Source organism: Heptranchias perlo, chromosome 5 (assembly GCF_035084215.1).
Source record: "Heptranchias perlo isolate sHepPer1 chromosome 5, sHepPer1.hap1, whole genome shotgun sequence".
In the NCBI taxonomy this organism is placed as follows: domain Eukaryota; kingdom Metazoa; phylum Chordata; class Chondrichthyes; order Hexanchiformes; family Hexanchidae; genus Heptranchias; species Heptranchias perlo.
This window is the reverse complement of record NC_090329.1, coordinates 73,993,898-74,008,958: the sequence shown is the minus strand read 5'-3', so window position 1 is coordinate 74,008,958 and position 15,061 is coordinate 73,993,898. Positions and strand designations below refer to the sequence as shown.

Sequence of the window (15,061 nt, the reverse complement as noted above, 5' to 3'; positions counted from 1 at the left end):
CGTCTACCTACTATAACCTTTGACTCCCTTGTTAATCAGGAATCTATCTAACTCAGCCTTAAAAATATTCAATGACCCTGCCTCCACCGCTCTCTGGGGAAGGGAGTTCCACAGACTCACGACCCTCTGAGAGAAAAAATTTCTCCTCATCTCCATCTTAAATGGGAGACTCCTTATTTTTAAACTGTAGTCCCTTGTTCTAGTCTCTTCCACAAGGGGAAACATCCCCTCAGCATCTACCCCTTCTAGTCCCTTCAGGATCTTATATGTTTCAATAAGATCACCTCTCATTCTTCTAAACTCCAGTGTATACAGGCCCAACTTGTCCAACCTTTCCTCATAAGATAACTCCCTCATCCCAGGAATCAGTCGAGTGAACCTTCTCTGAACCGCCTCCAAAGCATTTATGTCCTTTCTCAAATAAGGAGACCAGAACTGCACACAGTATTCTAGATGTGGTCTCACCAATGCCCTGTACAACTGTAGCAAAACATCTCTACTTTTATATTCCATTCCCCTTGCAATAAATGACAACATTCCATTTGCCTTCCTAATCACTTGCTGTACCTGCATACTAACTTTTTGTGATTCATGTACCAGGAAACCCAGATTCCTCTGTACCTCAGAATTCTGTAACCTCTCTCCATTTAAATAATATACTGCTTTTCTATTCCTCCTGCCAAAGTGGACAAGTTCACATTTTCCCACATTACACTCTATCTGCCAAATTTTTGCCCACTCACTTCACCTATCTATATCCCTTTGCAGACTCCTTATGTCCTCTTCACAACTTACTTTCCTACCTACCTTTGTGTCATCAGCAAATTTAGCAACCATACATTCGGTCCTTCCATCCAAGTCATTGATATAGATTGTAAATAGTTGAGGCCCAAGCACTGATCCCTGTGGCACTCCGCTCGTTACATCTTGCCAACCTGAAAATGACCCATTTATGCCTACTCTTTGTTTCCTGTTATCTAACCAATCCTTTATCCATGCTAATATGTTACCCCCTACACCATAAGCTCTTATTTTGTGTAGTAGCCTTTGATGTGGCACCTTGTCAAAAGCCTTCTGGAAATCCAAGTACACCACATCCACAGGATCCCCTTTATCCATGTCGCTTGTTACTTCCTCAAAGAACTCTAATAAATTTAAATGTCTTCCCTGAACACCTTGTATCCAGGAATATTTAGTTCCCAATCCTGCCCTTTTTTAAGCCAGGTCTCCGTTGTCTCCACCACATCATATTCCCATGTGTCTGTTTGCACCTGCAGTTCACCAACCTTATTTACCACGCTTCGTGCGTTTACACACATGCACTCTAAACCTATCTCAGACCTTCTCGTATTCTCTATTAGTCTGATCCCACCTAATACTGTACTATTTCTTACTCTAGTGCTGTCTGACTCTCCCAATCCTTTGTGCACATTGCTTCTTGTTTCTAATGCTACATCCTGGTGCCCATCCCCCTGCCACATTAGTTTAAACCTCTCACTCATGGAAATGTGGTCTGATGCCCAATATCAGGGGTGCAGAGATTAGACCCTGCTTACCCTGTACGCTCAAAAAACTCAACTCCATCAGCCTTCCCAATTGCTACCTCAGACTAAGTGCAGAACCTTGTAGTATCATTTAATCCACAGCTCAGCTTTCTCCCCCACCTCTGATAAATTACAAAGGCTACTTTCTTTCATCTCCACATCACCAACCTCCACCCCCGCCTCTTCCCTTCTGCTACCGAAATGCTTTCCATAGCTTTATAACCTTGTAACTCCATTTCTCCAATGTCAACCAGTCAAGGATGAATATGTACGGGTAGATAGAGCTTGTGGAATTTTACTTGCTTTACTTTTGGGGGATCCAGCTTTGTTTGATTTAGGGGCCAGGGAGAGACTTTGCAGAACCTTCCCTCAGGAGATTAAATAGGTTGTGCAGAGTTCAAGACATAATGAATTTAAGTAGTACATGGAAGGAATGGGCTTTATGGGCAGAGTGGATATGTCTCATTCAATGCCTCCTTGTTTTTGGCCTTGTCCTGCCTTATTTCTTTAACCTCTTTCACCCCCTGCAGCGCCCCTTCCTGAATTCTTAATTCCTCTGACTCCGGCCTCGTGTGCACACCCCCTCCCTTTGCGCCACCAAGGCGGCCGTGACTTCAGCTGCCTGGATCCTACTCATTGGACTTCCTTCCCTAAACTCATGCCTCCACTTTTCCATCTCCCCTCCTCCTTTAAGATTCTCGTTAAAACCCACCTCTTTAACTAAGCTTTTGCCTTACCTCTCCTTCATTGCCTCGGCATTTGCTTTCCTCACACCTCTGTGAATCTTCTTGGGATATTCTTTTATGTTGAAGGTGCTATATACAGTGAAACCCGTGCAAACGGACATTTCCAAAAAACAGACCCTGCAAAAAACGGACACTTATTGACAGTCCCAAATAACTTACATTGTAACGGATACAAGCGGCATCTTGAAACCATGAACACTTGCAAATTACAAACTACGGACTGCCTCCAATGCACAAGTCTGTTTACAACTTAACAGACAGGACATGCAGGTCAGCGTGAGGTGGCAACGGGTGAAAGAAATGGCTATTGTGGAATGGGGAGCTCTTTACCCAGCATCCATAGCAGCAGAGAAACCACTCTATCTCTGGGATTGAATGCTTGCAAGGCTCAATCCCAGGAATAGAGAGGTTTCTCTGCCATTATAGATGCTGGGTAAAGAACTCCCCATTCGACAAAAGCCGGGAACTGCACTGGGCAACACCACATCTCACCCCACCAGTACATCAGGTACTGATGAGCCGCTAACATCCCCCTACCCACCTACAGCACTTCAAACATTAGCAGCTACAGCACACAGAGGGAGGAAGCCCTGGACAGGAGTCTGCAGGACATTAATCCCTCCAATTTGGCTGGGATCTCCCAGGCACTCTGGCCCTACAGCAGCCACCTCGCCCTGTGCAAGCTGCCAATGTAGCAGATCCCAGGATCATGACATCCCTCCCTCAAAGGATCCTGGGATGGCAATGAACTGGGAAACCCAACAAACTGAAAATGAACTGAAATCGCATCCTGCCGGCAGGGCTCCAGAATTAGGCACGATCCCAGGTGAGGGCGAGAAAATGAAGGAACGCTGCAGGAGATAGAGCCAATCCCGGGATATTTGGCTCATCCAGTTTACTGCACATACAATGACCATTTTGAAAATAAGGACACCTGCAAAAAAATACACGTGATGCAAGTCCCATAGGTGTCCCTAATGTACAGGTTTCAAACTTTTGTTATTATGTTCTTATCACGTACAGGGTTGATTAGCTACCTGTTAACAAAGTGGGTGAGAGAATTACCTTGAACAGTACACCATGTACTGAGTCAGATTCCAGGACAAATGTTTGGGTGGCTGAATTAAGCTGACATGGTAGTTTTTTGACCTGTGGCTCAAATCCAAAATACACACATGCAATCAAGCCACAAACATTCCGAATAGAAAATAAACTTAGAGACCCAGTAACAACAGTGAAACCTCCAGCACTATGCAACCAAAATCTCAGTGATAATCTATGCGTATTGCTAAATGTTAGTGTAAGATACTACCTACAAGGTTGAACAAAATCAATAACCTACTAATAACAATGATAGCGCACTCTAGAATAAAGGCATGATGGGCCGAATGGCCTCCTTCTGTGCTGTATCATTCTATGATTCTATACCAACAAAAAGCTAACAAACCATTTAGCCCACAAGCACTTCATATTTTTTTTTAAAAATCAATTTGTGAAGTTACTGGACACTATAAATTCATATAGCAAAATATGTAACAACCAGTGAAAGAAAATCTGGGGCACACTTTCCTGATTATCTCAATATATCACAAATCAAAGTTTCACAAAATATTTCAAAGATATAAACTCCACTGACCCAGCAGCATAGTTTTTTCTAATTGTGGAATACTGCTGGAACATTTAATTCAAGACCTACAAAACAGAACACTCCACTCACACCACACACTCACACATAAAAAAGCAGATGTGGATTCTTTCCCATTAAAAGATGACAAACCTACCAACAAAGTGAAAAAAAAACAAAAATTGTCAATACTTTTTTTGTTAACCAGAAAAGAAAGAAAATGCTATTAACTTCTGTACCTTATTTAAACATTGAGGAGGATAGTGGCAGACTTCAGGAGGATTTAGACAGACAGGTGAAACAGGCAGACACATGGCAGATGAAATTTAACGCAGAGAAGTGTGAAGTGATGCATTTTGGAAGGAAGAATGAGGAGAGACAATAAAAACTAAATGGTACAATTTTAAAGAGGGTGCAAGAACAGACACCTGGGGGCTTGCATACAGAAATTTTTGAAGGTGGCAGGACAAGTTGATAAGACTGTTAAAAAAACATACGGGATCCTTGGCTTTATAAATAGAGGCATAAAGTACAAAAGCAAGGAAGTTATGCTAAATCTTTATAAATCACTGGTTAGGCCTAAACTGAAGTATTGGAGTAGAAATCGCTCAGAAAATAACGGTGAGCGCTATCACCATTGTTAGTGGCGAAATCGTGGAGCAAGTTTCAGCGTTCGCACATGCGCAGTGAAACATGGAAATCTGGAACTTGCTCCTACTGGTTTGCCGGTGATATGACAGCTTTGAATTAAAGGGACATCGCTGGCTGCAATCAGGGAAATCATTGAACCAGCGCCAACTTGCTTATCTGCCCAGTGGGAAAGTAACTTATATCGCCTCAAAAATACCAGGTCTAAACTAAGTTTTAACAATGTGATAAGTCTTAATGACTACCAAACAACTAAAAATTAACTTTTAAAAATGTGGACTCTCATTACTCCATATTTTAATAGTTTTTGACCATTAAAAAAAAATGTAATTCAAAAATGTAAAATAATTTTTTTTCCTTTTCCCTTCGGTCTCTTTTATTTAATTCGATTATTTCTTACACTCTCTTTTTTCGCTGTCTGTAACTGTTTTTACAACAAATTTGTTATTGTACCTTTCACTTCCTGGATTTCACGTTCGAAGCCTGCAGAGAGTTACGCAGCTGGTCAAAAATGCTGCAATCTGATTGGTTAAGGGGAACATGTGATCTTCTCGCTTCTCCCACAGGTCCTAGCTTCACTTGAACTGACGCTGGGCTCTACTCTGCTTCCTAGTCAAGGAATTGCACCCAGTAAAGACCTGATAACTTAGTGGGTTAGTGTAAATCTATAGAGCGGTGAGCACTGTTGGTTCGCCACTCCGAGCAATTTGTGCCCCAATGGACCAGTTCTGGGCACCACACTTTAGAAAGGACGTCAAGGCCTTGGAGAGGGTGCAGAAGAGATTTACTAGAATGGTAGCAGGGATGAGGGACTTCAGTTATGTGGAGAGACTGGAGAAGCAGGGGTTGTTCTCCTTGGAACAGAGAAGGTTAAGGGGAGATTTAACAGAGGCGTTCAAAATCATGAAGGGTTTTGATAGAGTAAATAAGGAAAAACTTTTTCCAGTGGCAGAAGGGTCAGTAACCAGAGGACACAGATTTAAGGTAATTGGTAAAAGAGCCAGAGGTGAGATGAGGAAAATTTTTTTTAAGCAGTGAGTTATTATGTTCTGGAATGCACTACTTGAAAGGGTCGTCGAAGCAGATTCAATTGTAATGTTCTAAAGTCAATTGGATAAAAAGTTGAAGGAGAGAAAATTGCAGGGCTGTGGGGTAAGAGCAGGGGAATGGGACTAATTGGATAGCTTTTTCAAAGAGCTGGCACAATGGGTCGCATGGCCTTCTTCTGCACTGTAAGGTTCTATGATTTCAAACTAAGATTTATTTATCAAATTATCAAAATCCAAAAATCTTTTCTCAGAAATAACTGCCTATGAAATGCCATTGCCCTGATTTTTTCTGTGCCCTTCTCTGTTCTACCACCCAGGGATAGGCTGCCTCCCCTGAAAGGGCGCAGAATTCTTCGGGATTCTTATGGAAAAAAGATGGTGTTGATAATACAGTACTATGGAACCATTCACAGGGTCAATCAGGAAATCTCCCAGTCTGCTCCTGCTACCTTCTTACCTTTCAACCTGCAGCCTCCAACTCATGATGAAAACACATTCAGAAACAAAACATGGCTGTCACCATGGGAGAAGAATTGCTCTGGTAGCTATGTGTAGTGACATTATCAATGTATTCATAAAGTTTTTTCTGGTCAGCATTTATAGCAAAAAAAATTCTAAGAGAACATGGGGGTGAAATTCAAACGGGCGGTGGCGGATCAGCTGCCCGTTACACACCCCATCCGATTTTACTTTCCATTGACAGGGTGCATAATGGACAGCCAATCCACTATCACCCATTTTGAGCCCCCGCTGATGTTGAATTTAACCCCCATGCTTACAATTTTGTCAGTAATACTGAGCTGAGGAAATCTTCTCAACTGCATTGACATTACACATAACAACCAGAAGATGTCTTATCCTACATACCTCATTCCATGTCTAAATCATAGGGATGCTTCTGAATGACAAGTAAAATAACCAAAAAATATCAAATCACTGCAGTAAACATCTTCAGGTTATAATTATTGTATAAATAGAATATATGTCAGAAGATAGTGGTTAATTGAAATTAACTCAGTCATGTTGCAGCCAATATAATGTGCTCATGCCTGCAAAACACGTGAGGTATTTAGCTGACACCATTGCAAACTGCTGGTCATCACCTGGTGCAGCGCAAATGGGAAAATCTGATGAGTTCCTTTACAGGCATGCACTCTGACCTGGCCGATGTTCTGAAACACACCATGTCCAGGTGACCCAATGCATTAAGTTGCGGACCCAAAAAAACACCCATGGAAATTCCAGGGAGTCACAAATACTAAATGAGAACATGGCAATGGAATTATCACATGAAAAGAGTATTACAACTTTTTCTTCAAATCAGAAAATAAAATGGAATTAATCATGAGCAAATTACCCCAAAGAGGAAATTTATGCAGTGTGGAAAGATACCCAAAGAAAATCAACCATGTAATAAATGACAACAATTAGATGAAAAGCTAAAGATATTTATACAGAAAACAAAACCAGCTGAATCAAATTGGAAAAGGCACAAAATCAATGCTGCAGATGAACTGTCTCAAGGTGTTATTGATCAACTTTATCAACACAAACTACTTGACTCTTACTCGCTCCAATCTGTCATGAATAATTAAACCACATTTACAACATGAACCAATGAAAATCACAGAAGCATCAGAAAAGAACATGCAGTAAAATGAAGCTTGAATATGATCTGCTAACCATATATAACGTACACAGAGAACATAGAGGTTCAAAAGAAAAACAATGGGACAAATTGCCAAAAAGAGATGAATTCTGATCAATACTTAAGAAAGATAATAAAAATGCAATCATCCTAACATAAAAGAGACCAACAAGCCACTCTGTGCAGAATTATCTTATACAAAAACTTAGTGGCTAAACATCCCACTAAGAAAAGCAATGCTGAAATGCAAACAAATTTCAGGACGAGCGAGAGTCCAGCTCAGGAAATCATGACATCCAGACGTAGCCAATGGAGGAGGAGTGGGAGTAAACCAGAGTCATCTATGAACATTGACAGGGGCCAGGAGTCAACTGAGGTTGATCCACAGGCCTATGGAGGAGTAGGGGCTTATTGAGGAAAAATGGAGGTTGATCAAGGAGGCCAGTGATGGAGCAGAAAATGGTGCAGAAATGCAATGGGGAAGTGAAGTGGCACCCAATAAAACCAGAAGCAATTCCAGCCCAGGAGTAGGGGAAAGATGCGGCAGAGTTCAGAAGACCAAAGAAGAAGCAAATATAGCCAAATCACTAAAGATAAAAGCAGAGGTTGAGTGCAGGAGAGCAGTGAGGAAGCCAGGGAACCAGGAGTTAGGAGTAAACTAGAGAACAGCAGAGTAATGAGGTCTAACCCACTGACACAAGTTAAAGAAATAAAGAACTTGCTTTTATTTAGAGCATTTCACAACTTCAGGATGTCCCAGAGTGCTTCATGGCCAATGAAGCACTTTTGAAGTGTAGTCACTATTTTAATGTAGGGAATTGCAGCATCCAATTTGTGCACAGCAAGGTCCCACAAACAATAGTGAGATGAATGACCAGATAATCTATTTTTGGTGGTGTTGGTTGAGAGATAAATGTTAGTCAGGATACCAAAAAAATTCCCCTGCTCTTCTTCAAAAAGTGCCATGGGATCTTTTACATCCACCTGAGAGGGCAGACATGGTCTAGGTTTAACATCTCATCCGATGCAGATCGTAGGACACAGGAATCTACAGAACATAACTACAGCATACCTGGTAACAGCGGTAGAATTACCGACACCTGTTCCAGCTGAATACGCACTGTTGTGCATCCACAAAAAAAGCACTTTTAAAATACTAATGACTGACACTTATCTCCACACTCTTTTCCATTACCTCTAAATTTTAATGCAGGAACTATATAATTTTGCATCACTCACTATTATCAGAAAAAAAAACACCCAGAAAATTACATAATGGACAATTCCAGTAAATCATAAGATAAAACTGTCCTACTGTAATTCAATCTCGTGTTACGTTTTTACAACAGTGAGACTGTTTATATGGTCCAACAAATTATTCTTACAATATTATCCCTCACAATCTTATAACTGACTTTCAGTGCCAGAACATCCATATACCATTAGAAACACATCTGAACTTCCACCTTATCAGCTGAATCACTGTTCACAACTCCCATATTCCACTTTTATGTTCTGCATCAATATAAGATGCACCCTCAATAGTCTATCATTTCTCTTTTATTAAATAGATAGGCCCTGATATTCCTTTTCTATGTACCTGGTGGACACTCAGTTCTCAGGTACAAAGCAGAAGAAAAAAGTGGCAGAGACTCATGCTGTTGGGTCTCTGCCCTCTTTATGTTGTGATGTGGAGATGCCGGTGATGGACTGGGGTTGACAATTGTAAACAATTTTACAACACCAAGTTATAGTCCAGCAATTTTATTTTAAATTCACAAGCTTTCGGAGATTTTCTCCTTCCTCAGGCAAATGTTTCAAGATCTCCTTGAAGCCTACGCATTTATACATATTGAACAATACATGGTGTTTACAGACTGCCCCTGCAACTGCCCGTTGCCAAGGCAATCACCGTGTTCAGACAGAGAGGTGTTACCTGCAGAACCCCCGAATACACATTCAACAAAAAAACAAACAGGGAAAAAAAACAGAGAAAAAAAAAACACAGAGAGAGGCAGAAACATCCGGAAGGCAGAGAGAGCCAGCAAATGACCCATTATATTAAAAACAGATAACATTTGTTCGCTGGTGGGGTAACGTGTAGCGTGACATGAACCCAAGATCCCGGTTGAGGCCGTCCTCATGGGTGCGGAACTTGGCTATCAATTTCTGCTCGACTCTTTATGTTGCCCAGGGATTTCTGGAGCTCCCTGAGGGGAAGTTGAAGGACTTGCACTTACAACAGGCATAGGCATTGAAATGATATGCAAATGAGAGAAGAGTGGCCTAACAGCATTTCCTTTCTCATTTTCCTTTGTGAACACTGCTTGGTTGTTTATTGAAGAAGATGTTGCTAGCCCTTCTGCCCAGTCCCTTCAGGGGCCTAAAAAGGTAAGTGTTTTTTCTTTCCTCATTGCTTTCTTGGATTTGGACAGTAGCCTGAAAACCCCTCAGCTATTGGCCATTACTGCTGGTAGAAAGAGCCCTAATGCCCATGTGTGTCATTTTACACTCTTTACCATCTTGCTACCCAGTGAAATCTGCACCCAGTCCAGATGAAGTCTCCTTTCACAGGGAAAGTGATGAAGGTGCTGCATCTTGCAAGCACAACATTTGTCACTTGCGTGATATAGGTGTGCACTGTAGACTGCCTGGGATGACTTGTTTTGATGGACAGTTAAACATTCAAGCTGTGCTAATCTTCACTTTGTGGAAAGAGCTATCCCTGTTCCAAATGTTGTCTGCTGGTCATCTATAACCTAATGGGGGTGAAAATAGTCTTCACCAGTAGCGTAAAACAGGTAACAGCGAATTTCTTGGAAATGGAAAAGATAATCGGGATGAGGTGTAAAACAGGCTGCCAATTCATTATATCCCACTTTACGTTACTGCTAAAAATCAATTTCACCCCCAATATGACCAGGTACACATGGAGGGTTCTTCAAACGTGGGTCCCAGGTAGTGAGTGGAGTGGCAGATCGCCATAGGTGTCATTGCATCTACATTTGGTGGTCCCTCATGAATTCCTCTTTCTCATCAGAAGCATCCAGCATGTTCAGAATCCCGTAAGGAATGCCCATGCTCAGCTCTTTGAATTGTATCATTTAAATGACTGCATCAACCAGGAAAACATGAATGAAAGCATTGGCAGCAAAAGTAAACAATCCAAAATGAAAAAATACTGAGTTCCCAGCAAACAGAACAAAGGCTTGGGGCAACATTCAGCAGAAAAGCTTTAAATGACCAGGACATGAACTTGCCAGGCCTCAGGATCTCTGATGCATCATGTTAAATGGACAAGTTGCACACTGTGGGTAGTCCCTCACCAATAATTGGGAATTTAGGCAAGGGGCCACATTTGTATAAATGATCCACTTAAATGAACCCTAGTTTGTTGATACTGCAATTTTACTCATTTTTGTAAGAAAGTCATGATTTGAGAAATTGGGCTTACCATGAGCAGGAGCAGGAGGAGGAGCAGGAGAACGACAAACCCATGGGCAGAGCAACGGCTCACCTGGCTGCTTGTGAGGCCAGGGAGTCACTCTTTTGTGAACGGTTCTCTTAAGATCAGAAAGTGAGAAGAGTCCAGTCCTCACACCACCTAGAAAGACCAGCGCCAACACCAACACCCACCCCTCCCCCACTTCCTGCACGAAACAGTCCTGCAACTACACATACACCAACTGTAAAGTGATCCACTGGGTGGCATCAAGTGTCACCATTCATGATGAAGTACGTGAAAGGGCCCTATCACAAGAATGGGCAAGACATGGCAGTAGTGGTGAGAATGATAACATTTAATGTGACTTTAACAAAAACCAAATATAAATGAAAAACGTGACAGTCTGTCAGACATCCTTGTACATACCCTTTGTGATCACAAATCCTTAGCCTTTCTCTTCCTGCTGCTTCTACGAGGTGCATCTCTGGTGGCTGTAGCAGAGGTAGTGGCAGGTTGCTCATGTCCATGGCCGGACTGCTTAGATCTTTAGGCCTATGCCCTCTGGGTTTGGGAGCCCGTGAGGGCCCGTCCAAAGACTGCTCCACCTGCACCTGTGCAAGGGCTGACTTGGCCACCTGGAGAGGAGGCAGCATTGCGGGTACTGGTTGAGAGGGGGGGCAACGGGTGAGACGTAGGAGCGTTTTAAGTTGTGTCCCCACTTCCATGTCCCCTTTCACCATTATTCCTCTCTTGGACCAGACCCACATCACTCCTACCACCCTGCTGGAGAACAGTTTGAAGGACATGTCTGATGCCTTGGAATCCCAGTTGTAAAGCTTCTGTCTGCCTGTTCAAGGTGGCAGAATGTTGTTCACCCTGAGTCCAAACGGCTGTTGTCAGGGCCTGATTGGACTCATTTGTGAACCGTGCTTGAAGCTCAATGGAGGCTAGCCTTCTCTCCATCGCAGACATTCCCGCACTTACCTGCGACACTATCTCAGACATTTCCACAGTTACCTGCAACACTATCTCAGACGTTTCAGCAGTTACTTGCAACACTTTCTCAGACAGTTGCTCACGTCTCTGTGACATTATCTCAGAGATTCTCTCACGTCCCTGTGACTCTATCTCAGAGATTCCCTCACGTACCTGTGCCACCATTCCACTGCATGAGTTGGACCTTTCAACCTCTGCGCTATTGTGGAGAGTGTGTGTGGCACCTGTTCCAGTACCTCGTAAATGTGCTACTGTGCCTTGATAATTCTCCTTTTAAAAGATGGCCCTCGGGGTTCAGCATCTGCGCCCAGATGAGCAGACCCTGGAGAGGAGTGTGCCCACCGATGCGGACTCTCCACAACTGCCCCTGCCACCAGTGTCTGCTCGTGTTCACTTGTGTGTGGTGATTCACCAGGTGTCAACCCAACTAACTGAGTACTAGGACCCACCAAGGTGTGAGTATCTGCGCTGGTGGGATGGATCACTAAGATGTGATGGTGCGCCCTCAGAGGCAGGGAGCTCCTCTGAGAAATCGCCCTCTGCCGTCACTGCGGTCTTTGAAGGGCCTGTAAGAGAACAGAAGGCAATATTAAGCATCATCACAGATGCGTCATGTTGCGATGAGCATACTGAGGTGTTCAACATGCCAAGCATTGTTAACATCAATTCATGTTGTATGTGATGAGTGTTAAAATTGTGTCACCAGTCGTTTGTGGGGTGCCAGATTCGGCATCCCCGATTGTCAGGCATTCGAGGGTGCAGCTGATCTCCAGGGCCTCCTCCTCCGTCTCTGTGAGGACCACCATTTGTTGTGGCCCCCCTCCAGTTCTCATCCTCTCGTGTGCATTTTGCATTCTCTTCTAGAAGGGGAGAAAGTACAGACGTGTGAGTGAGTGATGGTGAAGTGGCCAACCAATGAATGCATTGGTTTGGGTGAGGCTGACCGTGAAAGAGGTGCACCAGAGGGTGAGTGTGAGACAGAGACATCACCTCGGATCAAGATTGGGGTGAGTGGTTGTGGTGGGGTCACAAATGGGAAGATGAGGAAGTGCTCAGGAAGTGAAGGTAAGTTGAGGATGAGCCTTAAGTGAGTGTGAGGAGTGATGTGATGGAGTAGTCTTGGCAGTGCAGAATGAACTAGGGGGATGGTTGATGTGTACCTTGGAATGCAGGAGAATCAGTAAATGTACTCACTTTGCTGACATTAGGGGCCCGATTTTAGCACCCGCTATCGGGTGCGTTCTCGGCGGGGGGGCCTCGAAAATAGCGAAATCCAGGATCCCGAACAGATCCAGCCTCGATCCCGCCCACTTGCGGGTTCCCCGCTGACGCGCCGGTGTGCGCGCGCAGCCCCCGCTGGTGGGAATCCCGCAGGCAATTAAAGCCAGCGGGATGCCACTTGAGTGTATTTACTTAGCTATTTCAGGTCATTAACTGACCTGATTAAGGGACTATGTGGGATTTTGGATCAACATGGGACTGTTTCCCACACTGGGGGAAACACTCCCAGATCGAATGGACGTGTTGCAGCTGTCAGCCTGTGGCAGCTGCAAAGATCCATTTGACAGATGGGGGGGGAGACCCTCACCCATTGCAGGAGGCCACTCTGTCACTTGGGACAAAGTTTGGCCTCCACCACCCTCCTCCTGACAAGAAAAGTCACCAACCTGCACACTTATCCCGGGGTCCGGAGACATGTACCTACCTTGCGGACCCCCTCAGATGTACATCTTGCGGATGGGGGCCGCCGTAGCTGCAGTCATGACCTCCTCGGAGGGCGAACAGCATCACCAGCCTCACCAGCCTCGCCATCCACGCCGTCCACCTCTGACACGTGGAGCTCCACAACAGAGTGCTGTGACACATCCACCTGTACAGCAGGAGGGACGGCTACTGCAGAGAGAGATGCGTCGCAGAGGGCACTACTCTCGCCACAGGTTCCACATACCGAGGCTCAGCCTCCTGGACCTCTCTGAGCAGCAGTGCACACGGAGGCTCAGAGTCACTCGACATGTAGCCGTGGACATCTGCAGCCTCTTTCATGCCGAGCTGCTCCTGGCTGGCCCGTGCACCATCTTCCTACCTGTCGCTGTCAAAGTCACCACTGCCCTCCCGAACTTCTCCTCCACAGCCTTCCAGGGTGTAACCGGGGACATCGTCGATGTCTCTCAGTCGTCTGCGCAGAAGAGCCCTGCAAATACACCTACACCCACTCTGCAGTGACAAACTGGGTGGCATCAGTGGTGGGTCCTCATAGTGATACCCAGGAGCGGGCATTATTGCACAAACCGGACAGGATTCGCGAAGACGTGGCAGTAGTGGTGCCAATAGAATGTGTGATGTGAGTTGTTCTGAAATTCAATAGAAGTAAGAACCATGACAAACCCTCAAACACCCTTGTGCATCCCTTTCATGCTCACGACACGTTTGCCTTACGCTGCCTACTGCACATATGTGATGCATGCCCTGTGGCTGCAGCACAGGTGGTGGCAGGTTGAGTGAGACTGGCCGTGAGAGAGATGCACGAGAGGGTGAGTATGGGATAGAGCCATGAGATTGTATGAGGATTGGGTTGCGTGGTAGTGGCGGGATGAGTACTGGCGAGGTGAGTAGGTGCAGGTAAGATGAGGATGGGTTTTGATTGGGTATGAGGGGTGATGTGACAGAGTAGTGTTGGCAGTGCCGAAGGAGATGTGGGGTGGGGGCAGTGATGTGGCAGACGGAGAGTAGGGGAAAGACTACGTGTACTCACTGTGGCTGACCTACTGAGGTCATTGGACCGCCTCCTGCGCTGTGTGCAGGTGGGCGATATGTTGGTGGCGCAGGTGACCCCCTCTGCCACCTCGAGCCAGGCCTTCCTGGTGGCGGAGGCGGGCCGCTTCCTCCCGCCCGCCGCGTGGAAGATCTCTGTCCTCCCCCTCCACCTCACCCCATGTATTGATACCTGGGGTGAGGCATCATTAAACTGGGAGCAGCCGTCCCCCTGGGCTGCTCCATGCAGTCATCTTTGCTATTTCTTGCAGCATCTGTCAGTGAAGGACTGCCCCTTTAAATTGAGCGCCTCCAGCTGACAGATCTTACTGCGCATGCGCAGCCCGCCCGACGCGCAGATCAGCAGCGGGGAACCCGGAGGAGCAGGTAAGTGGATCCAATTAGTGCGTTGCCTGCTGCGATCGCGCGGGAAACCCACTAATTTCACCAGGCGCGTTACCAACGCGCCCGCTTGCCCATCCGCCGAGAACCCGCACCCCTGGTAAAATCGGGCCCTCGGTCACTGAAATGCTTCCTGCGCTGGACCCAAGTGTGACAGATGTTGCTGCTGCTGGTGACCTTCTTTGCCACCTTGGGCCAGGCCTTTTTG

General features: G+C 45.1%; 1 protein-coding gene across 1 annotated transcript in view; it reads right to left on the bottom strand.

The window, feature by feature from the left end:
- Positions 1 to 15,061, bottom strand: part of hsdl1 (hydroxysteroid dehydrogenase like 1) — a 73,123-nt gene that overhangs the window by 28,512 nt on the left and 29,550 nt on the right. Inside the window, exon 2 of the mRNA XM_067984660.1 lies at positions 2,282 to 2,407. The gene's annotated coding sequence lies outside the window, so the exon portion shown is untranslated. The remainder of the gene's footprint in view (positions 1 to 2,281; positions 2,408 to 15,061) is intronic.